General features: G+C 41.0%; 1 long non-coding RNA gene across 2 annotated transcripts in view; it reads left to right on the top strand.

Moving 5' to 3' along the window:
* Positions 1-469: 469 nt before the first annotated feature.
* Positions 470-17,214, top strand: part of LOC136792870 (uncharacterized) — a 70,150-nt gene continuing 53,405 nt past the window's right edge. Inside the window, exon 1 of one of the 2 annotated variants that reach the window (XR_010837421.1) lies at positions 470-1,386. This is a non-coding gene — a long non-coding RNA (uncharacterized lncRNA). The remainder of the gene's footprint in view (positions 1,387-17,214) is intronic. The other variant, XR_010837422.1, reaches the window with a different exon arrangement.

Below are 17,214 nucleotides of genomic sequence, written 5' to 3'. Positions count from 1 at the left end.
CAGTAGGACTATTATAAATTATAGCGGTATAGGCAAGGTTTTGGAGTCAAATTTGAACTCTGATTCTTATTAGCTGTATGACCTTCGGCAAATTACTTAAACTGTCTTAGCCACAATTTCTTATCGGAAAAGTGGGGAAATGAATCCTATCTCCCCACCCTGTTTTCGAGGATTAAAGGAGATAAATAGCTGAGCACAGTGCCAGGCACCCAGAAGATCTCAACAAACATGAGTTATTATGAGGGTAACATGGTGGTTGGGTGCAGAGGAAGGTGCTGGAATTGGACCCTCACCTGAGAACAACAGGTGCGAAGTGCCGGCTTGCTGAGACGAGCCCTTTAGGTCACCTTGGCCTGTAGGAGGCAGTGTGGTTTAAGCTATCTTGCCAGTACCCTCCCCTCGGAAGGGCGCCGAGGGGCGGGAGGGGGCTCTCAGCAGCAGGAAGCTGTTGGGCCGGGGTGGGGGGGTTACTTCCGGCAGAGGGATGATTTGGAGGCAAGCGGAAACCTCGTCTCCCCACCAGGGAGCAGGCAGAAGGAAGCCCCTCACGGAGCCCTCCAGAGCACGTAACAGGAGAGCCCGCATTTGGATGCCTGCCCACACACTGGGAACAAAGGGCCCGTCGGTGTCAAGTGGAGGCGCTGTCGTGACCAGCGGACCAACAGTATCGTAAAACGACACCGGCCTCTCCGTCTTCGGCCCCCCACGCCGCAGCAGTGCATGCTGGGAAGCGGGAGGCGTTGCTAGAACGGGAAGAAACCGGACCTCCCTCCAAAGCGCTGCCGTCATCCCCGAGTGCACGTTCCACTCTCTCGGGGAAACTTAAAAAAAAAAATTCTTGGTATGCCCAGATATTCCGATTTAACCGGTCTGGAACGGAACCCAGGCATTGACATTTTTAATGAGCAGCCTGAATTGGTAACCACTTCCCTAAAGCCTGTGCTTGGGAGAAGGTGGAGGGTTGCCAGGTTTAGCAAACAAAATGAGAGGTACTTAGATGAAAACGTTATTTATCTAGAACTCTAATTTCATTGGCATTCTGCAGTTTTAAGAGGGAAGGAAAAGTACTGGAAATGGACAGAAGGTTGAAATTTTAAAATGAACAGGGCAGAATCTTAAGGAATGAAAATAACCGTTTAATGATAAAAGGTGACTGAAACACTATGGAATTGGGCTGATCTGTCACTCAAAGGAGCAGCTACCCAGTGAGAAATGGGCGGTTTGAGAGTTTGGGAGCAATTTCAGGAAAAATAAACCGTTTCATGTTTATGACCCCTGTGAACTGAGATTCCCAGTAAACCAGTGATATCACTCTGACCTTGCCCCAGAGATGAGCAAACAGAAGCCTGGAGAATTTACGTGATTTGTGCAAGTTCAACACAGCTGGTAAGTGACAGAGCCAGGATTTGAACCTAAGTTAATTTGGCTCAAAAAAAAAAAGGGGGTGGGTGGGAGTTAATGGAGTGGAAAGCTCTTTCTACTGTGCCATAATGACTTTCAGAAGTGGTTTTTTTTTTTTTTTGGTATTAGTAATATTAACAGATTGATTCCCTAAAACCATAGTTAACCCATAAAATAGCCCAGGGAAACCCAACTTCATTTGAGGTAGGGGCTGGAGTTGTGCATTCTGGAGCCTTGGGGGCCCAGACCCTCTGGACTGGCCTGTTCCTGCCTTCCGGCCCTGCCCTGGGTGAACAGGGTGAGGGGCTGAGCTGGGACATGCCTGTCTCCTGTCCTGTCCTCTCAGTTGCTGAGCAGCCAAAGGGCAGTGGCTGCTTGGATGTTTACTTTGCGGTGATTTCTGTCGCTCCATCATGATGTTGACTGCTTAAATTTCTGTATTTGAATTAAATGCCATCTCGCTGTGCCTGTACTTGTTGTGCTTGAGTCCTGAGGCTATTTTAGGAAAGGGTACAATTTTGTAAATGAAATGCAGGAAAATAAACAAAACCACCTGTTCTGCAAGACTGCGTGCTGCCCAGTGGAGCTCTCCCATACATCCGTCCCTCCCTGACTCCCTCCCACCAAAGGAGGGAGGTTCCCTATCCCCATCCAAAAGCAACCTTTAGATGGGGGCTCCCAGTCACAGGGCCTTGGCTTTGGGGGGCTGAGAACAAGCTGTCGTGACAGGCGGGGGCAGCGACTCACAGTGTGGGGGAAGACAGGCTGCTGAGGGCGGCTGGTACCCAAATTACCTTATGCTCCCATATGTGAAAGAGGCAAAACTTACTAATGAGTAATCCCAGCCTTCGGCTCGCCCATTCCCACCACCTGTTAAAGGAAAATGTGTCTTTCCCCACCTCAGCTCCCCTCTTTCCTCACCCACATGCGGAATTCCATGTTTGCCAGCCTGCCTCCTGGGGTTTTGAGACATGGGATAGAGGGATGGGTGCAGACAGGACTACAGGAAACAGGGGGGAAGAGAAAAGGAACTAAAGTGGAGGGGTTTGTGGACTGGGCTTTCAGGAATGTTTTTGGTAGAGTTGAGAGTAAGATACAAAATAAGTTTTAGGCTGGGAGAGAAAAGGTATTTTTTTTTCTAAATAATTCATTGAGGTGAAATTCACATAACATAAAATTATCCTTTTTAAAGTGCAAAATTCAGTGGCGTTTAGTTACATTCACCATGTTGTGGAACCACCACCTATCTATTTCTGAAACATTTTCATCACCTCAAAGTAAAACCCTGAGAAAGGGTAGTTTAAGATGGTCGATATGGAATAGGAATTGGATCCCTTAATGTTCTGTAAGAGAAGTAAGTGAAAATCTCTTAAGGTTTGTTCTTAATAACTTGAGTTGTGGACTTTGGTAGGACTTTGACCTGCCCAAACTAGGCCATAAGGTCCCTGGGGGTTATTGGGTTCCATATACACATACAGTGATCCCACGGTTACCCCATTGCCCCCTGGCAGGAGACCTGTAGGAACACTTCACCCTAAACACAGCATTAGGTCCTGCACATCCCAGACTATGGGTTTCTCACAGTGGCCTTGGTATTCGACATGACATGATTTCACCGGGTCAGTTGTTAGGAGGGACAGAAGGCATTCTCTGTGTTATGTCCTGTACCCACATCCTCTAAGGAGGGTTTGGCCTTAGTATCCCCCAGGAAAGGCCCCCACCAGCAGCTCTGGAGTTCAAACTTTGAGTATACCCAGAATCCTTGAAGTACCCTTCAGATACGTGGAACGACTCACTCCCATCCGTACATTCCCTGCAACTTCTCATTTCTTAGTCTTCTCAAGTATCCATCCCACCAGCTCTCTCCCCCAGTCCCTTACCCCAGATGACCAGGTGCTAATAGCCTTTTAACTTTCTCCATCTTCATATAATGATATAAGATTATATACACACACATATATAGATTATATATCTATCAGATAGATGATAAATAGGTAAATCTCTGTATATGTATGGTTTGGGGGAGTTCAATGCTTTCTCTGGAAAAATTAGATCATGGATTTTGTACATATTCTATTTCTCACTCGAAAATACCTTGTGGAAATCCCTCTGTCACCTAGTATGGTTCTGATTCATTGTTTTGTGTTGGCTTACATAATAATTCATGATGAGACTCTTTTCATAATTTATCCATTATTTATCTTTCTCTTGAAAGACATTTTTTTTGTTTTATGTTTCTGTCGCTACAAACAGTGAAGCAATATTATTTTTAAAAAACATCTTTATTGGAGTATAACTGTTTTACAATAGTGTGTTAGTTTTTCCTTTGCAACAAAGTGAATCAGTTATACATATACATATGTTCCCATATCTCTTCCCTCTTGCGTCACCCTCTCTCCCACCCTCCCTATCCCACCCCTCTAGGTGGTCACAAAGCACAGAGGTGATCTCCCTGTGCTATGCGGCAGCTTCCCACTAGCTATCTGATTTACAAATAAATATTCTTAAGCCTGTATCTTTATGTACTGATGCTTTTGCTTCTACCGAATAGATTCCAAGGTTGAAGGGCATGTGTACTTTAAAATTTATTATATATTTCCAGATTGCTTTCAAAAAGGCCCAAACATCATATTTTCAGTAGTGAAATATGGAGAATGCTTTACCCACACCCCTACTAGCAACAGTCACTATCACTCTTGTTTTAATATTTTACATTCAGTTCGTCATAAAGTGATATTTCATTGTAAACTTAATTTGCAGTTTGAGGACTACTGGTGAGCTTGAGCATCTTTTCACGTTTGTTGAGAATTTTGATTTGCTTTTCTGTGAATTATCTATTCATAGTCTTTGCCCATTTTTTGATTGGGCAATTTGTAGGAGCTCTTTTTATAGTATTGTTATTTATCATTTACCTGTCATCTGTAAAACTTTTTCCCTCCAAATCTATCACTTACCTATTATCTTAGTGGCATTTTCAATTTAAGTCAAATATGTCTTTCTTTCAGAGGTTCTGGGTTTCCTATTCTGATAAGAAGATTCCCCAGCCTATGTATTTACCTACATTTTCTTCTAAGCTATTTATTGTTTTATTTTATACAAATGTAACAAGTCTTACATATGTCTAAAATTTGTTTTAGTATATAGCATAAGATGGGATTCAACTTGTTCTAGTAAGTTGAGCTAGTATCATTTATTAAATAATCTATTCTTTCCCTGCTGTCTTGAATTATCAGCTTTGTATTAAATGCTCACATGTACCGGGATTGATTTTTTTCATCCCTTATTCTGTACCTCTTACTGTTGGTCTCTTCCTGTACTAATACACAATGATTTAATTACTATAGCTTTTTGGAGTTCTCTGATACTGATAAGGTTAGACGTCTCTTATTGTTATTCTTTTTCCTATTTTTCTTATCTTCTGAACATTTATTGTCTGTGTAAGTTCTAAGCACATTTTATCCAATTAAAAAACAAAACCTGTTGGAGGCAAAGTAAGTCTGTGGTATTAGAAGTCAAGACAGTAGGTGGTTTCTCCTTGGTGTTGGGGGACACTGGGAGGGGACGGGATGGGGAACTTAAGGAGTGCTGGTTATGTTATATTTCTTTATATTTCTTTATGGGGATGTTAGTTACATGGGCACACTTATGGTTTGGCACTTTTCTGTATGTACACTATACTTCAAAACCAATTTACTTACAATCAAAAAATCTACTGGTGCTGTGGAGAGAAATCAAAGGTCTAAATAAATGAAAGGGGGACCATGGCTGTGGATTGAGAGACTCAACATAGTAAAGATAACTAATTCTCCCCAAAGTGATATACAAATATAATGCAACTCCTATTAAAACCCCAGCCAAAAAAAACCAAAACAAAACCCACAAACTACTGGGATTATAATTGGCATTGTATTACATTTATATTTGGGGGGAGAAGGAATTTGTTAAGATATTAACTCCTTCGAACAAATTGTTTGGTGTTAAAATTTCTTCAGATTTTGTTGTGGTTTTTTTCATAAGGTTTTTTTCCATAGTCTTATGTTTCCTTTCTATTTATCCCTCAATATTTAATAGATTTTGTCACTAAAATTAACTGAATATTTTTCTCATTTCTATTTTTAGGTGAACATACTATACTATAGAGGAGTGATTAATTTTTATATGCATTTCTGTAAAATTTGTCACCTTACCAAATTCTTCATTAATTTGAGTGTTTTTTTAAAACTAGAGTTTCCTGAGTTTTCTAGGAATGCAGTCATGTGGTCAAGGGAAGAAAATATTATCAAATATTTATGTCAGTTACTTAATTTTATGTTCTTATTGTATTTTCTAAAAACCTCCAAGTCAGTGTTAAACAGGAACATTAATAGCAGGCATAAATCTGAAAAGAAGAGATAAAACCATGAGCAAAAAGAAATATTCCAATATTTTATTTCTTCTTTCACATGCTTGTACTAATCACTTCATTTTCTTACCTTAAGACATTTGTTTTAATCTCTGAATCTTGAAGAAAATGTTGAGTTACAGTGGCAATAGTGGGCATTTTTGTCTGGATTTGATTTCAATTGAAGTGCTTTTGGTGTTTGACCAATGAGAATGATATTGGCTATTGGTTTTTGATAAAGAGGCTTTATTTTATACAACAACTATCACTTCATTCTTATTTTCCTTAAAGCTTTAATATGGATGGCTGCTGAATTTTATCAAATGCCTTTTCAGGAACTATTGATAGGGTATGGTTTTTCACTTTTAATTTATTGATGAACATATTTATGTTGATAGATATCTTGATGTTGTGCTTTGTAATCCTAGAATAAACTCTGCTTAGTTACAGTGTATTATTTTTTTTGCCACATGGCTAGATTCTATTTGTTAATATTTTATCTAGCATTAAAATCATGCTTGCTTCATAAAATAAATTGAGAAGCTTTCAATTTTTTCCATGGTCTAGAATAAACTAATTAACACTGATATTATCTATTCTTTGAAGATTAGAAAGCTGAGCTGTTAAACCATCTGTCCTGATACCCTTGTTAATGGTTGATATTTAACAACCTTTCTTTCCTCTCCCACTAAAATTGTTATTCAGGTCTTCACTTGGATTAATTTTGGTAATTTCCTCTAGATCTTCAAATTTATTGTCATAGAATTAGCATATAATAAATTCTTATAATTATTTTAATCTCTTCTGTATCTGTGATGATGGCTCATTTTTCACTCCCAATTTTGTCTATTTTTTAAAATTGAGGTATAATTGACACAGAACATTATGTGTTTCACGTGTTCTTGTTTATTTTTTATTTATTTATTTTTTAATCGTCCAAAATTATTGTATTATTCTTAATTAGAGCAATGCTCTTGGGACCGTTGATGTCACCTGCAGCTTTTGATCCAACGTCAGCTACGTGGCTGAGACAAATCTGGGACGTGGGGGGATGGGACGTGTGGGGAAGGGTGGGGCATCCTGACCCCATCCCTGAGCCCCTGAGTCCCAGGGCAGATGCTGGCGGGCAGGTGGCTCTGGGCTCTCACATCTGGGGAGCGTTCTTGTTTAGTTTTTTGTTCTCACTTTTCTTTAAACAGACTAGGGAAGGGTTTATCAATTTCATTGAACTTTTTAAGAACAAGCCTTTGGATTTGTTCAGTAGTGTCTCATATGATTTTCTTTTCTATTTAGTTCCACTTTCATGTTTACTAACTCTCTTTTAGAAGACTATCTTCCTCCTTCCTTCCCCTTTCTCTCTCCAGAGGAGATAGAATAAATGCTTTTGCTTTGTTGCCTCATTTCTCTCCCACTTCTGGGTTTTGCTGAGATATAAAAGAGTTTTTCATTCTGGATTATTATTATTATTAGAATTTCCTTGGAATGTTCCTTGCCTATTTCAAGAATCCTCATTTAGAATTTATATTACACATTCTCAGGCAACCTACTGTTATGGATTTAGATATTACACATATTTATATAAATAGCAAGTATCATAGCTCACTACTCTTTCCTTTTACTTATTCTTTTTTCCTGATCTTGAGGTTTCTGCTATGATTCATTTGTTGTTTAATTAGAGCCCTTTCTTTAGTATTTTCCCCAGATAGGGCGTGGGAATAATATATTCTCTGAATTCTTGCACGCCCCAAATATCTTTCTTTCTCGCTGACAGATGAAGGCTAACTTGGCCAGCAGAGGAATCCTAGGTTGCAGTCCTTTTTCTCAAAAGTCCATAAATGTTACTCTCCTAGTTTTCAGTGCAGCAGAGTTGAGTGCCAATGTGATTCTCCTATCTTGTTCTTTTTACCTGTAAACCTGAAAGATTTATTGCTTTACCTTTGGAATTTGGAAATTGACCAAGGTACACCTGGTGTAGAATTTGGTGAAAACTTGCAAGACAGGTACTGATCTTTCCTCATCTGTACCAAATTTTCTCGCATCATTGTTTGTTGCCTCTCTCCAGCTGTTCCTCCTTCTCCTTCTGGAATTTCTCCTTTCCCTACGGAAGCCATCAGTTCTGTGGTTTGAATAGTTTCTTCCACTTGATCCTCTAGGCCCTGAATTGAGTCTCAACACTGACTATCCTACTCTTTACTTAACTCAACTTGTTTTAATTTGAAGATCACATTTGCCTATTTAAATTCTAGGCTGTCTTCTGAAGGTGTTTTAAAAATCTCCTCAGCACCTCTTATTACTGTTATTTTTTTGTATAGTTTGTAGACGACCTCCTCCAGTAGCTCTAAAATTTTACAAGTCTTTATTTTTCATGTTTTGATTGCCTTGTTTATTATTTCTCTCTCTCTAGCTTTTGTCCTTCTCTGATGTATTATTTTTCTTTGTTTAATCCTTGGGGTTTGGGTATAATTGCTAAGAGCCTTCTGCAGCATCACTTCTGAGAGTAATGGAAGGCCCTGTGGTCTCTGTTGCAGGGGCTGCCAGTGGAGCAAATGGTGGGTTGTCAGATCCCTGTGAAGTCACCACAGGAAGGAAAACTTTAGGTTTCCCATCTTTTCATGAGATCCCAGCCTCAAGGATGAAATCACTGACTTTCCTTTTCAGCTCTTGAGTTGGAATATACCAGTGGATACCGACATGCCCTGGGGTGGGCAGTCCCTCAGGCCAGCTCTCCCAAGATCCTCAGTGTTCAGACCCTCACCTGAGTCCTTCAGACACTAGTGGCCAGGCTCTTAGATGACCCAGAGGGGAAAAAGTCATTTAACTGCACAGGCGCCCCCTTACCAGTTGCCAGCATCTGTCTGGATTAGGTAGGATAGACAGTCCGGAATTGTGGTTGGGAGGGAAGGGAGGTCAGGCCATCTTCTCTAGTTCCTGCTCATTTCTACAAGCCAAAACTCTATCCATCCTTAAAGGTTGTTTTAAAAAACCACTTCCTTTATGAATCTCTCTCTGATCCTCATGTCCCAGTGGCTCTCAACTCCAGCTGAACATTGGTATCTCCTGAGGAGCTTTAAAAAAACACCAATGCCTGGGTCCACCCTGAAAGATTCTGATTTAACAGGTTGGGCTCTGGGATTTGTAAAGCCCTCCTGGTGACTCTACCAGATACAGCCTGATTGAACATCACTCATCTCACCTGATGTGATCATTCCCTCCCACCTTCTCACAGCATCCAGTCTTTCCTGTGTTATACCTTTCAGGAGCGAATTTTATCCTCCTACCAGTAAGCTTTTTGAGCTCACATTCATTTATTCACGCAGTAATTGTCATTCATTTCATTCATTCATTCATTCATTCATTCATTCATTCATTCATTCAACAAACATTTAGTGTCTATTGTACTCCAGGTATCAGACCCTGGAAGATTCAAAGATGAGTAAAAGTCTCTGAGAAAATATATTTACAGACTTGTGTGAGTTTAGTTAGGGTTTTTCAAAGGAAGAGGATCTTCTCTCACTTTTCCCTAAAATAAACCGGGAGGAAACTGCCATGGACTATTTGCCTGAAAAGTGCTTTTGTGAGAAAAGGTACCATCACAAATTCAATTTTTAAAAATCCAGATAAATAAAGACTGCAGTGTCAATTGTTGACAGAGACAAGTGGAAAGAGCCAGAGAGATCTGTGAGTAGGCAAACTTCAAAAGGCACATAGCACGCAGGCTTGTGTCACTAGCAGCTGATGCTCCCTAACCCAGAATCTAAACTCCGGGAAGAAATGATGGCAAAGTTATCCTTTCTTGCCACAAATTTCTCTTTTTTTCCAGAAGTGGGTGTATTCAGAGGCACTATATGAATAACGTTTGCTCTGAGTCATGGAAATGAAAAAAACATTTCTGACTATGAAGTTTTGGGTGCAGTGTAATGTTTGCCGGTCGCCTGTACACACTGGTGAGGAGGGAGTGTTTTGGGGGTAGGACTCCCTGCCTGAGAACTGGGTGATGATGCAGTTCTGGCCCCTGTGGGACATTTTCCTCCATGGTCATGAGCACCCCCCCACACACAACTGGGTGCCCAGGTGGTCTGTTTTCATCCTGAGTGAACATTTGTGTGGACCAGCTTTCACAAATGGGTAGATGGAATGCCAGAGGAAGGGGTGTCTATGATGACAGGCTGTTTTAGGCTAAATTCTATAAGCCCCAGACAGAGTAAGGAAAATTGGCTTCTGAGTTAGAACCAAAAATGCCACAAAGTTAGAGTAATGTTTCCCTCTCTTATTTATTGCATTTAGAGTCCCATCTCACGTATCTTTAGAACCTAGCCAAGAACCAAGAAAGAAACCAAAAAATAAAAATTTTTTAAAGGCTCTAATAAGCATAGCTGGAGATAGTGGAAGTCCTACCGTGTGGTTACTCAGGCACTTTCCATCTAGGAAGACCCAGCTCTCACCCAACAGCCGTTTTCTTTTCTTTACACACAGTTTTAACAAGTTTGAGGATCTGGTTATCCAAACCTAGATGGATAGTTACACATTGGAAGCGACATAACGGATACTATAGACATGCGCACTGACAGCCATGAGAAGCAAGCAGGAGACAGAAAAAAGGAAACGTGCATACAGTGGCACGTCTCCATCTTTTCAGCCCAGTCTACTTTCAATAAATGTGAATGTTTCGCCTCCTTCCAGAGTTTCTGACACCTCAGGTAGATACACGCTCCCTCTTTGCCACACTGGCTGGCCTGAGAAGTGGACTCTGAGTTGGAGGTTGGCACACAGGAGGTCTATTAAAGAGTGAACATGGCATCCATGCTGTGGAAGGGAGGGCAAGGAAGTAGGAGTCACTTCTGGAAAAAAGAGAAATTTGTGGCGAGAAAAGGGAAGTTCGTTGTTTTTTTTGTGGAGTTTAGATTCCAGCTTGAAAATTCAAACTACAGTGTAGCTTGACAGTAGCCTTAGCCAACTCCAAGGAAAGAGCTGGAGCTAGGATAGTTCTTCTGAGTTGTCCTCAGATGGATGAAGATGTCCACCTTATATTCCTGTATTGAAGTTCATTGAACATAAGCTATCTAGGCTCCTTGGGTGCGGAGGCTCTCAGAAGGGGCTAGCAGATGAAAGCTCTCAGTTGACAATGCTCTCTGCAGCTGAGGCAAAAGTCCTTCATGGAAGGAGACCTGGGTGGCACATCACAGTGTCCACCGAACTCTGTGACTCATCCCCTGGAGGGCTAGCATATTCTCACCTTCTCTGTGTCTCACTTGATTGATGGCTATGACAGAGATTGCTAAGTATCCATCAAATATGCATTCCAGATATTCTTGTATGATAGCAGGGCTAGGATATTATTATTTTCCTGTCATCCTCATTAGTACGTATAGCCATTGGTTTTGGCCAGTGAGATATAAACATCAATATGTGTGGAGATCTGGAGAAGCCTTTGCAGAAGTTGATGGCTCAGCTTTCTCCCTTCTTCTTTTCCACTACCAATGTTGTGGACCAGTTAGGTGGGCTCTGGCAGCCATCTTGGACCAAAAGGTAACTTTAAAGACAGAAGCTATGTACTTGCAAGGTAGATGAGAAGAACAGGAGGAACCAGACTCCTCAGTGACACTGGAACCACCAGACCACATCTGAACTGATGTCTCTGGACTTCTTTTTATAAGAGAAATAAACATCTATCTTGTTTAAACAATTGTTATTTTGAGTTTTCTGTTTTACAGCCAAATTTGACCCCAGCAGATTCAAGGGCCAAGCTCTACTGGGGATTTCTTATGGTTGAGATAGAGATTTTTGCTTCCTTAATAATTCTGGAATCTATCTCCTCTCCATTGCCCCTGTCCCTTAAGTGGAAGTCCTTTCTGTTTCTCCCTTGAATCTTCACCCCCTCCAATAAATTGTCTGTACCGCTGCCAGAGGGATCTTCTAAATGACAAGTTTGATTATATCACTCCCACTGTTAAAAACCTTTCAAGAGGCTGGTAAGCTCTGACTTGTTTGTGATAGGATGTTTTGTCTTATGAATTGAATATTAGGACCTGAGCATGTCCTACTCTATATTTGTGTTTATTTCATTACACGGTATATATCATGTGTCCATATGTATCCAAGGAACATTGCTAGAAACATCACTGGAAGTTCCTGCAGGAGAGGAAGCGACTGGTGAGCACTGTATCCTACAATAGCCAATGAAAGAACATAAATTTATTTGCTAGTAAGCTGGGCGTTGGGCACATCTAAACCCACTTAGAAATCATAGTCCAGCAGCCACCTCTTTCCCCAACCACACAATCTTACTCCTCTTAGTAACATTTCATTGCTATCTGAGCCATTCCATTTTTCCTTCCTGTATCAGTGCTCTGATCACTCCCAGGGGTTTTTTTGCAATGAAAATGCGGATTACAGACCCACAGCTGAACCTTTAGTCACCTCTAAAGCTCTATAGGATGAATTGCTTTCATTGCCTTTCAGAAGCTATCAGTGGGTTCCATTGTGTTGTTTTACTATATCAATATTCTCCTTCCCGTGAAGATGTCTTTGCCTTTATTTTCGTGTGTGGTGCATTTAAAAAAAGTTTGTTCTGAGATCTTTGTAGATTCACATACTATTGTGAGATACAATAATAGTAATAATAATACCCTTCACTTGATTTCTTCCAATGGTAGTATCTTGGGTAATTTTTGTACAGTATCACAATCAAGAGATTGACATTGATACAATCTGCATTAATTTAAAAAAAATTTTGTTTTCCTTCTTTTTAGATATATTATATACTTAAAAGGCAGTAACTCTTGCACCGTCAAGTTGTAGTAGAAGATATACAATGTACTCTTTTTACTTCTGTTTGTATGTATTGTACAGAGCCTGTGTGCTTCTTGTAATGTAAAAAAAAATTTTTCAAGAGCTCCTTTTCCGCCTTGGGATAAAGTCTGGAAATCTTTACACAGCCTTCAAGCCGCTCCAAGTTCTGGCCCTAACTCCTCACCCTTATCCATTGCCACTCCTACTTGGTCCCCTCACACCCCGCTTTACAGATCTCCACTGCCTGAAAAACCCTCTTCTAACTGGATCTAGATAATTCCCATCCATCTTTCAGCTTAAACAAAGCCTGTAACTCCTCCTAGAAGCATTAGCTACCCTCTCTCTCAGGCTGGGTTAGATACCTTTTTATTTTTTACTTCATTCATGCCTGGCACAAAGAAGATGCCCAATAAATATTTGTTGAATGAATGAGTAAATGAGTGAATAACTCTAACCAGTTTAAGAGAGTTGGAATAAACTGACTACTTGTTTTTCATTACCTAATTCTAGATTCCACTGTTGGGAGGACTCCTGTTTAATTGCCTTCATATGGGCAGCACCTAGCACAATGCCCTGCATATACTAAGTGTTCAGTATGTGATGATGGGTGACCAGAAAGGAGGTGGGAATTGGGACAAGAAGAGCAATGCGAGCACAGGCTAGGAGATAGTGTGTTCCAGGACACTGAGTGGACCGTTTGGCTCAGAAAAAATCATTTTATAGGTCATTTAATCCATTTGACCAGAAAGTCTGGCTTATATCACTGTTTATCTTAATAACAGGCATTTTCCTGGTCCCTCCTGCTCCTGCACCACAAAAATAAAATATAAAAGAATCCGCAGCTTCTGCAACCCTCAGTTCTGTGAACATCGTTAACCCCCATGGGCTCAGTTAGCGCCTGTGCTCATCAATAGCTATTCCCGGGATCCTAGGATCCAGAATCAAAGGGAGTGATTAGTTAGATCTGCTACATTCACCTTCAGAAAGGTAAGATTCACCTGAATGCTCATGTAAACTTAAAATGATCTCTTAAATAGCTATGCTATCGTTAAAATTTAAAGGGACACTCTCATTCTCTCAGTACAGTATTTTATTTTAGGGCAATGTGGAGCTCCTGGAGCTGGAGTCCACAAGCCAGTTTTGCAGCCGGTGGTCTCTCTGGGCACCTGCAGCAGCGGCACATGCTCCTGCCCGTGAGACGTTCCTTTCCAGGGAGTCGGGTGCACTCCCAGTGAACCAGAGACAGGGTCATGGGAGGTGGACGCCCCCAGTTTTGCACCCTGGTTCTGCTTCTCTCAACATGGATTTAGCCTCCTCCATTTCCATATGTGTAAATTGTGGAAATATGATGGTCCTACCTCATTGGGTAGTTGTGAGGATCCTTTGGGGGCAATGCATGGGAACTTACAACAGGACCAGGCACATGGCAGATTCTTGATAAATGTTTTATCATCATCGTTATTATAAAAGAATCAATTGACCATGGAGTATGGGGGGCTCAGGGACAGAGGTGGGTGTTCTTATAGGCACCTCTCTTGAGTTTTTCACTTTGTTAGGTTACTGGTGCATAGATATAATTAATATTAGGTTTACCACTTGTGGAAAGCTAAATAATGCTCCATCTCCAAAGATATCTATGTCCCAATCCCTGGAACCTGTGACTGTCACCTTAAATGGCAAAAAAAAAAAAAAAAAAAAAAAAGACTTTGTAGATGTGATTAAGGGGGGAGATAACCCTGGATTATGCAGATGGGCTATAAATGCAATCACATGTATCCTGATAAGAAGGAGGAAGAAGGAGATCTGACACAGAAGAGGAGAAAGCAATGTGACCAAAAAGTAATGAAGTCACAAGCCAAGGAATGCCATCAGCCACCAGAAGCTGGAAGACAAATAGTTTCTCCTCTAGAGGGAGTGTGACCCTGCTGACACCTTGATTTCAGCCTGGTGAGACTGGTTTTAGACTTCTGTCCTCTCAAACTGGGAGAGAATAAATTTCTCTCTACCAAGTTGTGTTTACAGTAGCCACTGGAAACTAATACATCACTTAACTATTTGGTTGAATGACTGCAATAGCTGTGTTTGTAATTTTTATTTTTCCTGTTTGTTTTTGAAGTTATTGCCTTCATTCATTACGTCTTTTTAGGGGGAAAAAAAGCATTAGAAATTAATGGACCCGAGTATAGGCCCTGAACCAAGATGGCAGAGGAGAAGGACGTGCTCTCACTCCCTCTTGTGAGAACACCAGAATCACAATTAACTGCAGGACAATCATCGACAGGAGGACACTGAAACTCACCAAAAGAGATACCCCACATCCAAAGACAAAGGAGAAGCCACAATGAGATGGTGGGAGGGGTGCAATCACAGCAAAATCAAATCCCATAACTGCTGGGTGGGTGATTCACAGACTGGAGAACACTTATACCACAGAAGTCTATGCACTGGAGTGAAGGTTCTGAGCCCCACGTCAGGCTTCCCAACCTGGGGGTCCGGCAAGGGGAGGAGGAATTCCTAGAGAATCAGACTTTGAAGACTAGTGGGATTTGATTGCAGGACATTGACAGGACTGTGGGAAACAGAGACTCCACTCTTGGAGGGCACACACAAGGTAGTGTGTGCATCGGGACCCAGGGGAAGGAGCAGTGACCCCATAGGAGACTGAACCAGACCTACCTGCTAGTGTTGGAGGGTCTCCTGCAGAGGCGGGGTGTGGCTGTGGCTCACCGTGGGGACAAGGACACTGGCAGAAGTTCCTGGAAGTACTCCTTGGTGTGAGCCCTACCAGAGTCTGCCATTAGCGCCACCAAAGAGCCCAGGTGGCTCCAGTGTTGGGTTGCCTTGGGCCAAACAAGCAACAGGGAGGGAACCCAGCCCCACCCATCAGCAGTTAAGCAGATTAAAGTTTTACTGAGCTCTGCCTACCAGAGCAACAGCTCTACCCACCACCAGTCCCTCCCATCAGGAAATTTGCACAAGACTCTTAGATAGCCGCATCCACCAGAGGGCAGACAGCAGAAGTAAGAAGAAGTAAAATCCTGCAGCCTGTGAAACAAAAACCACATTCACAGAAAGATAGAGAAGATGAAAAGGCAGAGGAATATGTACCAGATGAAGGAACAAGATAAAACCCCAGAAAAACAACTAAATGAAGTGGAAATAGGCAACCTTCCAGAGAAAGAATTCCCAATAATGATAGTGAAGATGATCCAGGACCTCGGAAAAAGAATGGAAGCAAAGATAGAGAATATGCAAGAAATGTTTAACAAAGACTTAGACGAATTAAAGAATAAACAAACAGAGATGAACAATACAACAACTGAAATGAAAACTACACTAGAAGGAATCAATAGCAGAAGAACTGAGGCAGAAGAACGGACAAGTGACCTGGAAGACAGAATGGTAGAATTCACTGCTGAGGAACAGAATAAAGAAAAAAGAGTGAAAAGAAATGGAGACAACCTAAGAAACCTCTGGGACAACATTAAACACAACAACATTCGCTTTATAGGGGTCCCAGAAGGAGAAGAGAGGGAGAGGACCAGAGAAAATATTTGAAGAGATTATAGTCGAAAACTTCCCTAACATGGGAAAGGAAATAGCCACCCAAGTCCAGGAAGCACAGAGAGTCCCATACAGGATAAACCCAAGGAGAAACATGCCTAGACACATAGTAATCAAATTGGCAAAAATTAAAGACAAAGAAAAATTATTGAAAGCAGCAAGGGAAAAATGACAAATAACATACAAGGGAACTCCCATAAGGTTAACAGCTGATTTCTCAGCAGAAACTCTACAAGCCAGAAGGGAATGGCATGATATACTTAAAGTGATGAAAGGGCAGAAGCTACAATGATTACTGTACCCAGCAAAGGATCTCATTCAGATTCATTGGAGAAATCAAAAGCTTTACAGACAAGCAAAAGCTAAGAGAATTCAGCACCACCAAACCAGCTCTACAACAAATGCTTAAGGAACTCCTCTAAGTGGGAAACACAAGAGAAGAAAAGGACCTACAAAAGCAAACACAAAACAATTAGAAAATGGTCATAGGAACATACATATCAATACCTTAAACATGAGTGGATTAAATGCTCCAACCAAAAGACACGGGCTTGCTGAATGGATACAAAAACAAGACCCATCTATATGATGCCTACAAGAGAACCACTTCAGACCTAGGCACACAGACAGACTGAAAGTGAGGGGATGGAAAAAGATATTCCATGCAAATGGAAATCAGAAGAAAGCTGGAGTAGCAATACTCATATCAGATAAAATAGACTTTAAAATAAAGAATGTTACAAGAGACAAGGAACGACATAATGATCAAGAGATCAATCCAAGAAGAAAATATAACAATTATAAGTATATATGCACCCAACATAGGAGCACCTCAATACATAAGGCAACTGCTAACAGCTATAAAAGAGGAAATCGAGAATAACACAATAATAGTGGGGAACTTTAACACCTCACCAATGGACAGATCATCCAAAATGAAAATAAATAAGGAAAGAGCTTTAAATGACACAATGGACCAGATAGATTTAATTGATATTTATAGGACATTCCATCCAAACACAGCAGATTACACTTTCTTCTCAAGTGTGCATGGAACATTCTCCAGGATAGATCATATC

Source organism: Kogia breviceps, chromosome 17, assembly GCF_026419965.1.
Source record: "Kogia breviceps isolate mKogBre1 chromosome 17, mKogBre1 haplotype 1, whole genome shotgun sequence".
NCBI classification, from domain to species: Eukaryota; Metazoa; Chordata; class Mammalia; order Artiodactyla; family Physeteridae; genus Kogia; species Kogia breviceps.
This window is presented reverse-complemented; position numbering and strand designations above follow the sequence as displayed.